This window comes from Watersipora subatra, chromosome 6, assembly GCF_963576615.1.
Source record: "Watersipora subatra chromosome 6, tzWatSuba1.1, whole genome shotgun sequence".
NCBI classification, from domain to species: domain Eukaryota; kingdom Metazoa; phylum Bryozoa; class Gymnolaemata; order Cheilostomatida; family Watersiporidae; genus Watersipora; species Watersipora subatra.
In genome coordinates this window covers 10,471,806-10,485,705 of record NC_088713.1, presented here as the reverse complement: position 1 = coordinate 10,485,705, position 13,900 = coordinate 10,471,806, and the positions used below count along the sequence as shown (strand labels likewise).

General features: G+C 31.9%; 1 protein-coding gene across 1 annotated transcript in view; it reads right to left on the bottom strand.

Annotated features, from left to right (window-relative positions):
* Positions 1–13,900, bottom strand: part of LOC137398022 (uncharacterized) — a 95,676-nt gene that overhangs the window by 15,316 nt on the left and 66,460 nt on the right. The gene's annotated exons all lie outside the window — the stretch shown is intronic.

The following is a 13,900-nucleotide window of genomic DNA, read 5'->3' as shown; positions in this document are numbered from 1 at the left end:
AACAAGTACGCATTTTCTTAAAAAGATTGGCATAGTAAAAACAATGTGATTTAAAATGAACGTGAGCACGAGTATCATTAATACAAAACAAATACAATTTGTTCTGTTTGAGGCTAACTGGGTGATATTGCAAATAAAGTTCAAAATCTCGCGCCTAGGTAAATTATTGACAAATTATTTGCAGTGTCTGTGAAATGTACAAGCTACTATTTTATTAAAAACATGTCTCACTCACTGCATCTGCTTGGTTTTTAATTAACAATAAAGCCTTGTGCCAATAGAATATTATAGAATGGAGTAAATGGAAAATAATATAACTCATTGAATATTGGTAAATTGTATATGCTATTGAGCACAAATTTTATGGAAGTAAACATCTTATTTGTCTTTGATTTGGTGTGTAAAGCATCCAATGTTATAATCTTGTTATTACAGATGACCAGCAGTATTGAATAAGTTTCTTTGTTCTCTATATTTAACTTGTGGTTCTGCAATGTTACATAATCATAAGCAAGACACTACAGGCTAAATGTATGGCAGGCAAAGGTTGAGAAACGATAACACGTTGGCTCAAAAAAATCTCAGATAGCACGAAAATTTTACCAATGCTGTGAGAGTTTTTTAAAGTAACTAGTAAAAAAAACAAGCAACTATGACCAACAAAAAGTAAAATGAGTCGGTTTTCCAAACATTAAAACTGTAGGTAAGCTTTCCAACTGAAATAGTCAATGGCCAGCTATAGAATAATTCTCATAAAACTGTTTACTTCAAATTAGGAATCACAATAACAATAGCACCATAATTAAATTATTGCCCTATCGCTATTGATATCTAAAATTAGTTTGTTACAATGCAATCTATAAAAAATAATTGCAAAGTTTTTTGAACAAAATTAAAAATAGCAAAAAAACAAACGTTTACCTGTGAACTTTTTTAATTAAAACAGCGCAAGTAATAACTTTGTCAAGAATAATTAAAAAAACAGTTAACAAGAAATTGCTAGCAGTTTTGCCAGTGTGATTTTGAAAATCTTTGACCAGGGATCTACTATTTGGTATTTTTTGGTGATCAACAGAAGTTTTGGTTTCATTTTGTGTTTTAATTATAAAAAATGTTTTTTTTTATATTGGTCTAACTTCTTTAGATTTTTTATTGTTGTGAATTTTTACAAATAGGTAGCAGCCTCTCTTGCTTTATATAAAACAAGCAGATTGCCTGATTTTACACGGGTAACAAAAATGACGGTTTCAGATGAAGGTGTTTTTTTTATTTCTGCGTACTGCATTTATTTCTGTGTACTGTTTATATATTTGTGTAATTTATACTGTGCCTGTTTCAGTCTTACTACAGCTCTCTACTGATTGCAATATTCTTGCTTATCATATCAATCAAGCTTATGCGAGAGTCATGTAAGTTATGCATTGTTATGTTAAAACAATGCAAACTTGTTATAAATGAACATACAATAAAAGACAAAAAGACACTGATATTTATATATAGATTTTCAGTATGCATTGCTTATTTGCTGAGACGTTAGCTAAGCGCATTTGGCTTTGTATCGTATAACAAACAAAGTTTCATGCATTCATTGAACCGTATTAGGCTCTTACATATATACACTACTGAAATCCAGCTAAAATTATATATGATGAATACTACAATAAAATTAAAAAAATTTTAATCTGTTGCATTCCCATGAACCAAGTAGTAATAAACATTAAAAAAATCATTCATGTTGACGATTATTTGCGTTCAGTGTTTCACACCCATTTAACACCCCAAAAAATATTTTTATTGTTTGCGAGTATGCAAAAACACTTTGCTTTTTTGTATACTTAATTTTTTGCCAATTTCATGTGCTCGGTGGACAATTTCATGTGCAATCTCATGTGCACACTTTCATAATTATGCTATTAAAAGTTATGCATGACTTCATTTCTACTTCAAACTCAGTTCAAAAGTTCTATAGTTGTCTATGAAATCTTTGTTGAGTAATAAATATACATATTATGACACTTTTTTAATTTACTTTTAGGAACTATTAATTCTACACATGTATGATGTACAGAGGATAACTCAGCGTTAGGCCATTAGCGATTGGCATAAACAGACAACAAATTTAATTACGTTACTGAATTAATTTTGTTGCCGTATCTTGTTTTATACTGCTAGCAATGCCAGTCATCAACATATTTACATTGCGTCAGCATGAGTTAACTATTATAAACAAAAGTAAAAAGAACAAGTGAGGTGATGACAAGCACTTTTTCAAAAATCCAAAAGCCAAAAAGAATTAAATATATTCATTAAATGTTGACACTGCTGCTTAGTTTTACACACTGATAACCGCAATTGATTAAACTTGAAACTTGTATAATTCCATTGTTTTCAAGCCATACATGAAAAACAAGCGTAGGGACATAGGAGTTAAATTACAATCAAGCTTTAGATAAAAAGATTGGTATTGTCAACATACTCAATATAAACTTGATGAAATATATATATTTTCTAAAACAACTATAAGTATTTTCAATGAGGAGCGATAAATGTATGGCAGAATTTTCCATCTAGCTATTTCATTCTCTAAAGATATACTACCTTGTCAATATTTGTAATTGACTCTGATATTTTAGTAGTAACGAAAGTTTTTTAGTGGAGCTGATGAAAGAATACTACATAGTAAAAAAGTTCAATGATGGACCATTGGTCTGAGAAAGAAAAAACAGAAGATTTGATTGAATTCTAGCAATATACAGATCTCAGATTAGAAATTTGCAGAGACACTTGAAATTGGTTTAATAATGTTTGTTTTAAATGTTTTGAACCAAAATTATCAGACATTCAAGTTAACTTTGCAGTGTTAGAGAAAGCATTGGAGGCTACATGTTTTATTTTAATATTTTATTCAGTCTAAAAATATCAAGGAAGGATGATGTAGTAAAGTTCTTGCAAAGACATACAATGGATCAAGATTTGAAGTCAATAAAGTACATGTACAGAGATCTTATGCTTAAGACTATGTGAAATTAACCTGAGATTTTATGCAGCTATAACTTATGTAAGAAATGTACGTAATGAATTTAAACAAATCTTTTGAATAATAAAGCACAATTTTTTTAATCGCGTATAAACTACAACCATACTAAAAAAAAGCTAGTAGGTAAAGAAGGATGCATATGTGAGAATATTTGAAAAAGTACAAGAGCTCTCAAGGATTACTAAAGGCCTGAACTATTGAAGGAAGCAAACGAGACACACTTTCAAATGTCTGCTGAGCGTGTATAACTGCTGACCAAATACATTATATTGTAAAAAAAACTTTGCAAATGCTAAACTACAAAATCCATTTGTAATGCAGAAGAGCAAATATAGCCTTTAGCTAAACATAAGTTCAAAAATAGTGTAAACGCTCAATTTGCTTCCGAAGCTACATTTTAGATAAAAACTCACAAATATTGTGACTTTTCAATCACAAATATTGTGAGTTTTCATCCCTTGTAATTTCATTCTTGTAGAAACTCGCAAATATTGTGAGTTTTTACAAGATAGAAATTAGCTCCCCAATAAGATATAATGTCCCCAATTGTTAGGTAAAAAGTTTCTATGAGAAGAAAACTCCGCAAATATTTGCCTACTAACAAATGGAAACAGGTCAAATGTGTGTGAGAATTTAGCAAACTTTATGGGGACTTACATATTTTTTCACACACCCACACTCACAGATGTTCTCGTACAAATGCAGGCAATTGGGGACAGTGCTCAGATTTTGACGGGAGTTGGAATAAACTATTTATTTTTTAGTTTTTTATAAGAAAAAAGGGTTTAAAAGATTGGGGACGTCCCCAATTTCCGAACGTCCCCAATTTGTCTGTTAAATTTTGGTGTGAGTCCCCAATTGCATGCATTTACAAGTTCGCACGCACGCACACACACACACACACCTGACTCACACACCTGACACACACACACACCTGACACACACACACCTGACACACACACCTGACACACACACCTGACACACACACACACCTGACACACACCTGACACACACGCACGCATGCACGCACACAAACCCACGCACGCACACACACTCATTTGGGTTTACTAAGGCACAGACTTTCAGAGCTGTCACTTCATTCGTTTTCCAAATATGGCTCATGAGATTTTAACACTAACTTTTGGGATTTAGCTAAAACACATGTATAAATTTTTTATCTATTACACTGGAACTTTTGAGTTGAGAAGACAACTCTGTTTTATTTTTTTTTTCAACTATTTTGGAGTTGTCAGTATGTGATACTTTATCCACACTTTCATAAATGTGCTTGTAAAAATTATGCATGACTACATTTTTTCTTGAATGTCATCTTAGAAGTTTAATAGTTTTTCATTAAACCTCCGTAGAGTACGAATTCTACACATGTATGATGCGTAAAAGTTAAATCGACCTTAGACTTTCATGTTTGGTAATAAATTCAATGGAACCAATTGCTTCACAGAGTTAACCGTGATCTGTTCAAATTAAGTTTATGAATGGCAAACAGCCAAGGTTGCAGGCTAATCACTTATCTAGATTTCTGACTTTTCAACATTTACCATGATTATCATCAAAATACAAATTTTAACCTAGCTTTCATCTAACTCCTAAGTCCTGAAAAGGCAGCATACTTAATTGCTATAATCAATTAAGCATTTTTCCTTATGTCATTTTTATCACAACCAAGGGCAGTCAACAAAAAACTTGCATTGAAAAACATAAGTTAACTTTTGTAAGCAAAAGTAAAATGAACCAGTCATGCAATTGCGAGGAATCTTTTAAAGAAGCCAAATAAATTTGAGTATAGTTCATCTTAGTTTAACTTTTCTGTTTGGCTGCACACAATGATTACCACTTTCGATTGAACTTTTAAGTTTGGGGATTCCTTTGTTTTCGAGCCATGCTTGAAAAGCCAAACATAGATGGAGACATATTAGAATCAAGCTTTGGAAATGAAACATTGGTATCTCCAATATACACCATGTAATCTTGAAAATAATCTTCCTCATAACAAAATATTTCTTTTAATAAAATGTGCTACCCGTACTACAGAATTTGCCATCTATTACATTTTCTTAAAAATATATCTAATGTAGTTGCCCATTTCGCAACAACCATACATTCAGTTGTAATCTATTCCAATGTTTTTTCATAACAAGATTGACTTAATTTATTAGTGCAGTTATAAATATGTAAAATATTTTAACCATTAGCTTGGGAACATTAACTAGTCATAATCACCGCGCACACTGAATAGAACTATATCCGTACCAATGGAATAAGCTTTGTTCAATTTGAAGGCGCTCCAGTCGTCAAAATTATGCATGGTACTACAGTCAATGTTTTTTGTAGTAATTGGCCAGTTATTGGAACTGTAAACTGTCAGAAAGTCTCAAATCTGTTGTCATACGATTTTCCTGATGTATGATATAAACATAAAAAAAATGGTTTGTATAAGTATGCAAGTATATCCATTATTTAGGTACTATTGACCAATTACTATAATTGTAGACACAATCATATATTCTTTCAATGTTAGTCAAATAAGGAGTCTGCACTTTTAGCCATCAACCATCTATAGGTCATTGTGAACCCAAAAGAGTGTTTGGCAATTTAATTAGTGAGTTTGTAACCATTAATTTAACCACTTATTAGAAACACCATTGTGATAAGATATCCCCATTTTGCGTGTAGAAATATTATCACAAGTTTGTATGACATTTAACCCATTAGTTTTGGATATTAACCAATTATTATAGGAAAAAATCATAGTCTTATACAATCTCAAAGCTGTTGTAATGCGGTGCATGATATTTTAACCAACAATTTGGGAAAATTGACAAATTATTTCATTTGAGATCATGGTCATGATCATTCTTTATACCATTGCTGCAAGATGTTCCAAATTTAATGCCAAAATATCAACCACAATGAATATGCTTCTTAAGCAGTTTTCTCAGCACATTGACCAATTATAACAAAATAACACAGTCAGTCATAGACAATTTCAACATCATTGCACCAATATGTCCTCAAATTGATGGTAAAATTATTCTCACAGGTGTGTATGATATTTTAACTATTAATCTAGGGACATTGACCGATTATTATGTGTGAACTCAAAGTCATGAACAATCTAAAAACCGTTGCTGTAAGATTACTTTAGTTTGACAGCCAAGTATCTCAGACATGTTTATGCCATTGTAAACATTTGTATATGGTCACATTAACCAATTATTATATGAGAATGTGCAGTTTTAAGCCATGTCAAAAACATTTTGACAAGATGTCTAAATGTGAGGACAGAACTATTGTGACATGTGCATATTACATTGAAAATTCTTATAAGGTCACTTACAGTCACTAATCATTTTAAAGCATCTGGAATGTGGTAAAATCTATTTAATTTGCCACCACAAATATCAAAGCAAGTGTCTATTATATTTGAACCATGAGCTTAAAAAATTGATCAATTATTGTAAGTACACACCTATTTGTCAACCATCTTAAAGTGAATGTGTGAAAAGATTTCCCCAATTAGATGGGAAAGTTTTTGATTGCAACTGTGAATGATAGTGCACCAATTAGTTTGAACAATTTACCAATTATTACCAGTTTACACACAGGGATCAAGCATCTTGTAGCTATTGTGACAAGATGGCTTTCACCAATTCTTGTAGATATATTAATAGGTGTATTATTACATATTTATTTTCTTTCACATAAAAGCATGATAAAAATCATTGAGCCTATAATTGGCACACATACACATGACAACAACACTAATGCAATACAAATATAATATATTCTGCGTACAGGTAAAAGACAAGTAAGTAGGTATTTGCCAGATTATCTGCAGGATCTGTGAAACAGAATGCAACCTATGACTTTCAATACATCCCACTTGCTATGTCTTTTTGGCCTTTAACTCATCTTGAAGTTTTTAAAAATAAAACGAAATAGACGGTAAATATTAAAATCATTAAATATTTAATTAAATTTTAAATATAATTTTTCAACGTGAAATCTTTGACAATATTGTACTATGTCAGTATAGTTGAGGTTAACAGTAATCTTTGTGGGGAACATCAATTTAGATGAATTATTTTGAAAATATGACTTGTCTTGATTGTTAACTGTTAACCATCTTTTTTTCTATTTAAGTTGCATGGGATAACTCTTAAGCAGCGATTTGTGCAGCGATTTGTTTTGTTATAAAAGCTGTTTATATAGGCAAATATGTAATTATTTCATTAACAAGATGGGCATAGTGGAAACCATGTGATCTAAAATGAACATGAGTATGACTATCATTAATGCAAAACAAATATAATATTCCTTGTTTGAGGTTTACTGGGTGATGTTGCAAATAAAGTTTGAAACCTCGCACCTGGGTAGATTCTTGACAAATTATTGGCAGTGTCTGTGAGATTTAAAAGCTACCTTATTATTATTACCAACATGTTTTACTCGTTGAATCTGCTTGCATTTTAGCTAACCGTAAAGCCTTGCACTAAATAGAATATTATAGAACGGAGTAGACAGAAAATAATAACTTCATGGAAATTTATAAATCATATAAGCTATTGAGCGCAAATTTTATTAAAGTAACCATGTTATTTGTCTTTAATTTAGTGTACAAGTGGAAAATATTATAATCTTGTCATTGCACATGACCAGTACTGAATTTTACTGATTGCGATACTGAATAAGGTTCTTTGTTCTCCACATATTTATCTCGTGGTTCTTCAGTATAACATAATCATAAGCAGGACACTACCCGCTCAATGTATGACAGGCAAATATTGAGAACTAATAACACGTTGGCTCAGACACATCTTAAACAGCACCAAAAGTTACCAATGCTCTAAGACTTCTTTAGAGAAATTACTAAGAAAAATAAGCAACTATGAGCAACGCAATAAAAACGAGATGGGTTTTCCGAACATTAAACTGTAGGTAAGCGTTACAACAAAAGTAGTCAATGGCCAGCTATAGAATAATTCTCATAAAAAACTATTTAGTTCAAGTTAGCTGTCACAATAACAATAGCGCCATAAGTAAATTATTGCACTCTCGCTATAGATATCTAAAATTAGTTTATTACAATTAAATCTATGAAAAAAAATATTTGAATGCTAAATAAAATGTTTCCATGTGAAACCTTTTAATGTTGACTTGCAATAAAATTCACATTACAGTTATTTGGTATCAAAAGATTCACCATGTCTTGCTCTGTTGTGTTGTAGGTGCAAAATATGTGGAAATGTGATTACAAGCTCTTAAAAGCTCAAAACGAACAGTTAATCACAGCCACACGAGACCGCGGTAGTATGAATTCTCCTTCCAAAACGGCTTAAATGTGACGTAGTTGTGAGAAATGGTTTCTGTTTACACTTTCATGCAACCTTATTTGTCAAAATATTTTTACAAATATACTTCATGCATTCAATAAAACCATGTCTATTGTTCTTACACATCCGTTTTATCGGCACCGTAATGCTGTCACTTCTAGCACTGATATCTTATAACTTACCGTAAAAAATCGTTAAACCTTTTAACCTTAGCTCGAAGGAGTACATATCATTGTCTGATAATCATGACGAGCCTGTTGTTCATCTGTGATAATCGAAAAGTGCTGCAAAAATTATTTGCGAAGTATTGGGTCACATGATCAGATTACGACTTGACGATTGAATAATGCCGAATCAAAACTGTAAAGTAGCGAGCATCTATATTTGATATGGGGTCTTCGGTAAAACCCAAAGTGTTTGTCGTAAACTAGTGCTACGATAAGTTTTATATTGAGCTTTTTATTGGCCTTTCAATTCATGTGAGAACATCGCGTGACAAGACAATAACCAAATTTCATGGCTACTTCATCGAAATAAAGATATTCCAATCTATGGCGGCTTTTCGTTTTTGAGCTTTTAAGAGCTTTTAATCACATTGCCACACATTTGGCACCTACAACACAACAGAGTAAGACATGGTAAATATTTTGATACCAAATAACTGTAACGTGAATTTTATTGCAAGGCAACCTTTAACAGTATCGTTCTATGTCAGTATCGTTTATGATAACAGTAATATTCGGTGCGCAATGTGAATTCACATGAAATATTTTGAAAATATGATCTGTCTTGATTACTAAGGGCTGATCACTTTGTTTTATAAATTTAAGACATATGGCATAACTCTTTGGCAACTGTGCAGTGATTCGACGCATTGCGAAGGCTGTTTAGATAGGCAAATATGTACGCCTTTCCTTAAAATAATTGGCATAGTGAAAACCATGTGATTTAAAATGAACATCAGCATGACTATCATTATTTCGAAACAAATACAATATTTCTCGTTTAAGGGTTACTGGGTGATGTTGCAAATATAGTTTGAAACCGGCAGATTCTTGACAAATTATTTGCAGAGTCTTTGAGATTTAGAAGCTACCATATTATTAACAAAATGTCTCACTCGCTAAATCTGCTTGCATTTTTGCTAGCCATATAGCATTGTGCAGAATAAAATATTATGAAATGGATAGATAGAAAATGATAAATCCATGGAATATTTATAAATTGTATATGATATTGAGCACAAACTTCATAAGAGTAAACATTTTAATTAACTTTGATTTGGTGTATAAAGCAGCAAATTATATAATATTTTTTATTGCAGATGACCAGCAGAACTGAATAAGTTTTTGTTTTCCATATTTAACTTGTGCTTCTTTGATATTACATAATCATATGCACAAAACTACATGTTCAATGTATGACAGGCAAAGTGTGAATAGTGATAACTCGTTGGCTCTGACAAATCTCAAACGACAATCAGTAACGGCAAAAGTAATTATAAGGAAAGATAGCAACTATAAGCAGCACAAAGTAAAATGAGTCGGTTTTCCAAAGATTAAAACTGTAAGTAAGCTTTCCAACAGAAGTAGTCAATGAATAACTAGAGAATATTTCCCATAAAACTGTTTAGTTTCAATTAGCAATTGCAATAACACTAACACTAGTAAATTATTGCTCTATTGCCATTGATATCTAAAATTAGTTTGTTACACCGCAATCTATAAAAAATACTTGCAAAGTTTTTTAAACAAAATTAAAATTAGGCAAAACAGAAACTTTGGCCTGTGAAATATCAAAATTAAAACAGCGCAAGTAATAACCTTGTCAGGAAAAATAAAAACAAACAGTTAATAAGGAACTGCTAGCAATTTTGCTAGGATGCAATTTTGCACATCTTCAACCACTGATCTACTATTTGGTATTGTTTGCTGATCAACAAAAGTTTTGGTTTCATTTGGTGACTTAATTATGAATAATGTTTTTTTTAAATTGGTCTAATTTTCTTAGATTTTTTATTGTTGTGAATTTTTACAAATCGGTAGCAGCCTCTCCTTTTTAATATAAAACTAGCAAATGGCCCAATTTTGCACAGGTAATAGAAAAGTTAGAAATGAAAAGCAGAAAATAGAAAATAGAAAAGAAAATCAACATTTGTTTACCATCTTAGTTTTAAATAAAGCTGCTTTTTATTTCTGTGTACTGCATTTATTTTTGTGTACTAATTATATATTTGTGTATTTCATACTGTGCTTGTTTCAGTGCCTACTACAGCTCTCTACTGATTTCAATAGTCTTGCTTAGCATGTCAATCAAGCTTACCCTAGGACACTTATGTATTCGCGGCATCTAACTTTCACCATTTCGCGGTGTCATCCTCTCGCTGAAGTTTCATGTGCGAAACTAAACTATCATAACAAACGCGCGAAAAAGCGAAACTAAATAGCTTTGTTCATTGATACTGTATAATTGAATTTTATAACGACATTTCTTTTAACGTTTTTAACGACCACTATAGCATCGTTAAAATATAAACCGACAAAATAATTTGACTGTCAAAATTTATTACGTTATTATTTTGCAATTATTTAGGATTATTTTCCCATTATGAATGATTTATAATGATAGGAATTTGATGTCAATGCACATGTAATAGTTAGCGTTATCGTTTGCTGGGGACATCAATCAATGCAGTGAGCACCGTGTGTTGAAAGAAAATAAGACACATGCACTGACACTCGCAGTACTACACAAGCAGCATGGCTCTGAAAAGGTTTGGATTCACCACTGACACCTCTTCAATAACTTGTAATTTTTTTAGATTTGTTTTGTTTTAAGTGATGTGACTGACGAGACGTTTTTAAATTAAAATAGGCAAAACTTGACCGCAGTTAATACGCTCAGAAAAAAAACATCTTTTCCTTTTGAGCGTTTTAACAAAGATCAATTTTGCGGATTTTATTTAAGTTCATTCGGAGGCTTTTACGCTTTCGATGGGACATGGCCAAGCGGGTGATTGATAAAACTTAATCTTTTGCAAACCTTTATAAAAGTCGTTAACAAAAATATTTTGCCTCTGATGATGATAATAATGATGCCTAAGAACTACTAGAAGTTGATGTTTGTCTCTATGGCTTGGAATGAAGTGACATTCTACAGCGATAAAAACCGCGTACATGGCCGTTGGGCAAATTACTTTTCGAATAAAGGATGTTGGGGTCGAGTTATCTGAAGGAATTTATCATTGCGTTGGAACTGACCAAACAAATCCGTTTGAGTCGAACTTGCGTTTGAGATGAAATGTTACATTATATTTGAGGGCGAGTTTTTCGAGTTGGACTGTACTTACCGTAAAAAATTCCCAAAAAGTTGGGGCGGCTCAGCCGGCCAGCTGCCCCAGTGAAAACTGGCCTGTTGATAGTCCAATAAACAAATGGCAATAAGCAATCAAATTGCATTATCGACCTTGCCCACACCATTCTACCTGCGGTTCACAATTACAAACTAGTCGCAAATTGAAATTTTTTTATCGGTGAACCGAACCTGAGGAATATAATTAGGTTTGTTCCACTGCATTTATTTTTACATCACTATATTTTCGCACTCATCAGAGCTGCGAAATTAAGTTGCTTCGAAATTGTACTCTGTGAGCTACTCACGAAACTAAATACTAGCGAAATATAAGTGTCCTAGGGTATGCAAGAGTTATGAATTTTTATGCTAAAAAAGTGCATACTTGTTGTAAATGGACATACAATGGAAGAAAAAAAGACACTGAGATTTATACAAATATAAATTATGATTATGCATTGTTTATTCGCTGACATGTAGCTAACAAAATTTTATGGCAGATTAGAGTGCCCCGGGTTTGCATAATCTGAGTTATATTTACAAACTCGAGTTTGTAAAAATAAGGTGCAATATACTGGTGTTACGGTAGCATAACTGTAGATCTTGTTATTTTAACAATGGTACACTGACAGGCACCCGTTAACTAATAGAAATTAAACTATGTATGTTTGTATGTATGTATGTACTGTAAAACTAGAATTTATGGCAAACTAGAGTGTCCCGGGTTTGCAACCAGAGTTGATAAACTGAGTTATATTTAAAAAATCGAGTTTGCAAATATAACTCGCTTTATCAATTCGGTTTGCAAACCGAGGACATTCTAATCTGCCATAAGTTATAATTTTAGACTACATACATACATTGTTGAACTTATATTAGCTAACAAGTGCCTGTCAGTGTACCATTGTCAATGTAATCAGATCTACGGTTATGCATGCTACCATAATACCAGTATATTGCATCTTGTTTTTACAATTGTGAGTTTGTATATATAACTAGGTTTATCAATTTGGGTTGCAAACCAGGGCCACTGTAAAGCTCCAAAGCATTTGGCTTTGTATTGTAAAACAAACGAGGTTTTATGCATTCATTGAAGCTTATTAGGCTCTTAAATATGTATACTAGTGACACCCAGCTAAAATTAAACATGGTTGAATAATACAATAAAATTGAAATTTTTTTAATATATTGCACTCTCATGATCAAAGTAGTAATAAACATTAAAAGAATAATTGTTCTCTATGATTATTCACATTCAGCATTAAATTTAAACTAAACAACCAGTTTATTATTAGTGAATATACAAAGACATTTTGCTTTTCTGTACTATTAGTTTTTTGCCAATTTTGTGTGCTCATTGGACACTTTCATGTGCACTTTCATGCGCACACTTTTATAATTATGCTAGTAAAAGTTATGCATGACTTTTTTTCTCCTTAAAACTCAATTCAAAGGCTCCAATAATAGTTGCCTATGAAATCTCTGTCAACTGATAAACACATATTATGACATTTTTCTAATGTAATTTTAGGAACCATTATTCTACCTATACATGTGATGTGCAAAAGCTAAATTGGCGTTAGGCCATTTAATCTGGAAATAAATTTAATAGAATAAATTGCTTCTCAGGATTAAAGGTGGGTTTTTTCAAGTTTAGTTTGTAAGTTGAAAACAGCAGGAGTGACAAACCGATGTCGAACCTACAATTTTTGTTTTCCAACCAGTAATGCTTTTATCATCAAATTAAACATTTCAACATAGTTTTCTTTTAACTCTCAAATCAAACTCAAATAGGTTTTTTGATTAATAAAGTGCAATATTTCCCAATTTCATATAAAGTACAACCATACCAAAACTAAAGGCCATGTCAGTCAAGAAGGATGCATCTGTGAAAATATTTGGAAAAATACAACAGCTCTATACGAATTATTAAAGGTCTGGACTGTTGAAGGATGCAAACGAGACACACTTTCAAATGTCTGCTGAGCTCGTATAACTGCTGACCAAAGACATTGTATTGTAAAAAAAGCTTTGCAATTGCTAAACTACAAAATACATTTCTAAAGCAGCAGAGCAAATATAGCCATTAGCTAAACATTGGTTTCAAAATAGTTTACAGTCGGAATTTGTTTCTAAAGCCACAGTGTAGATGAAAACT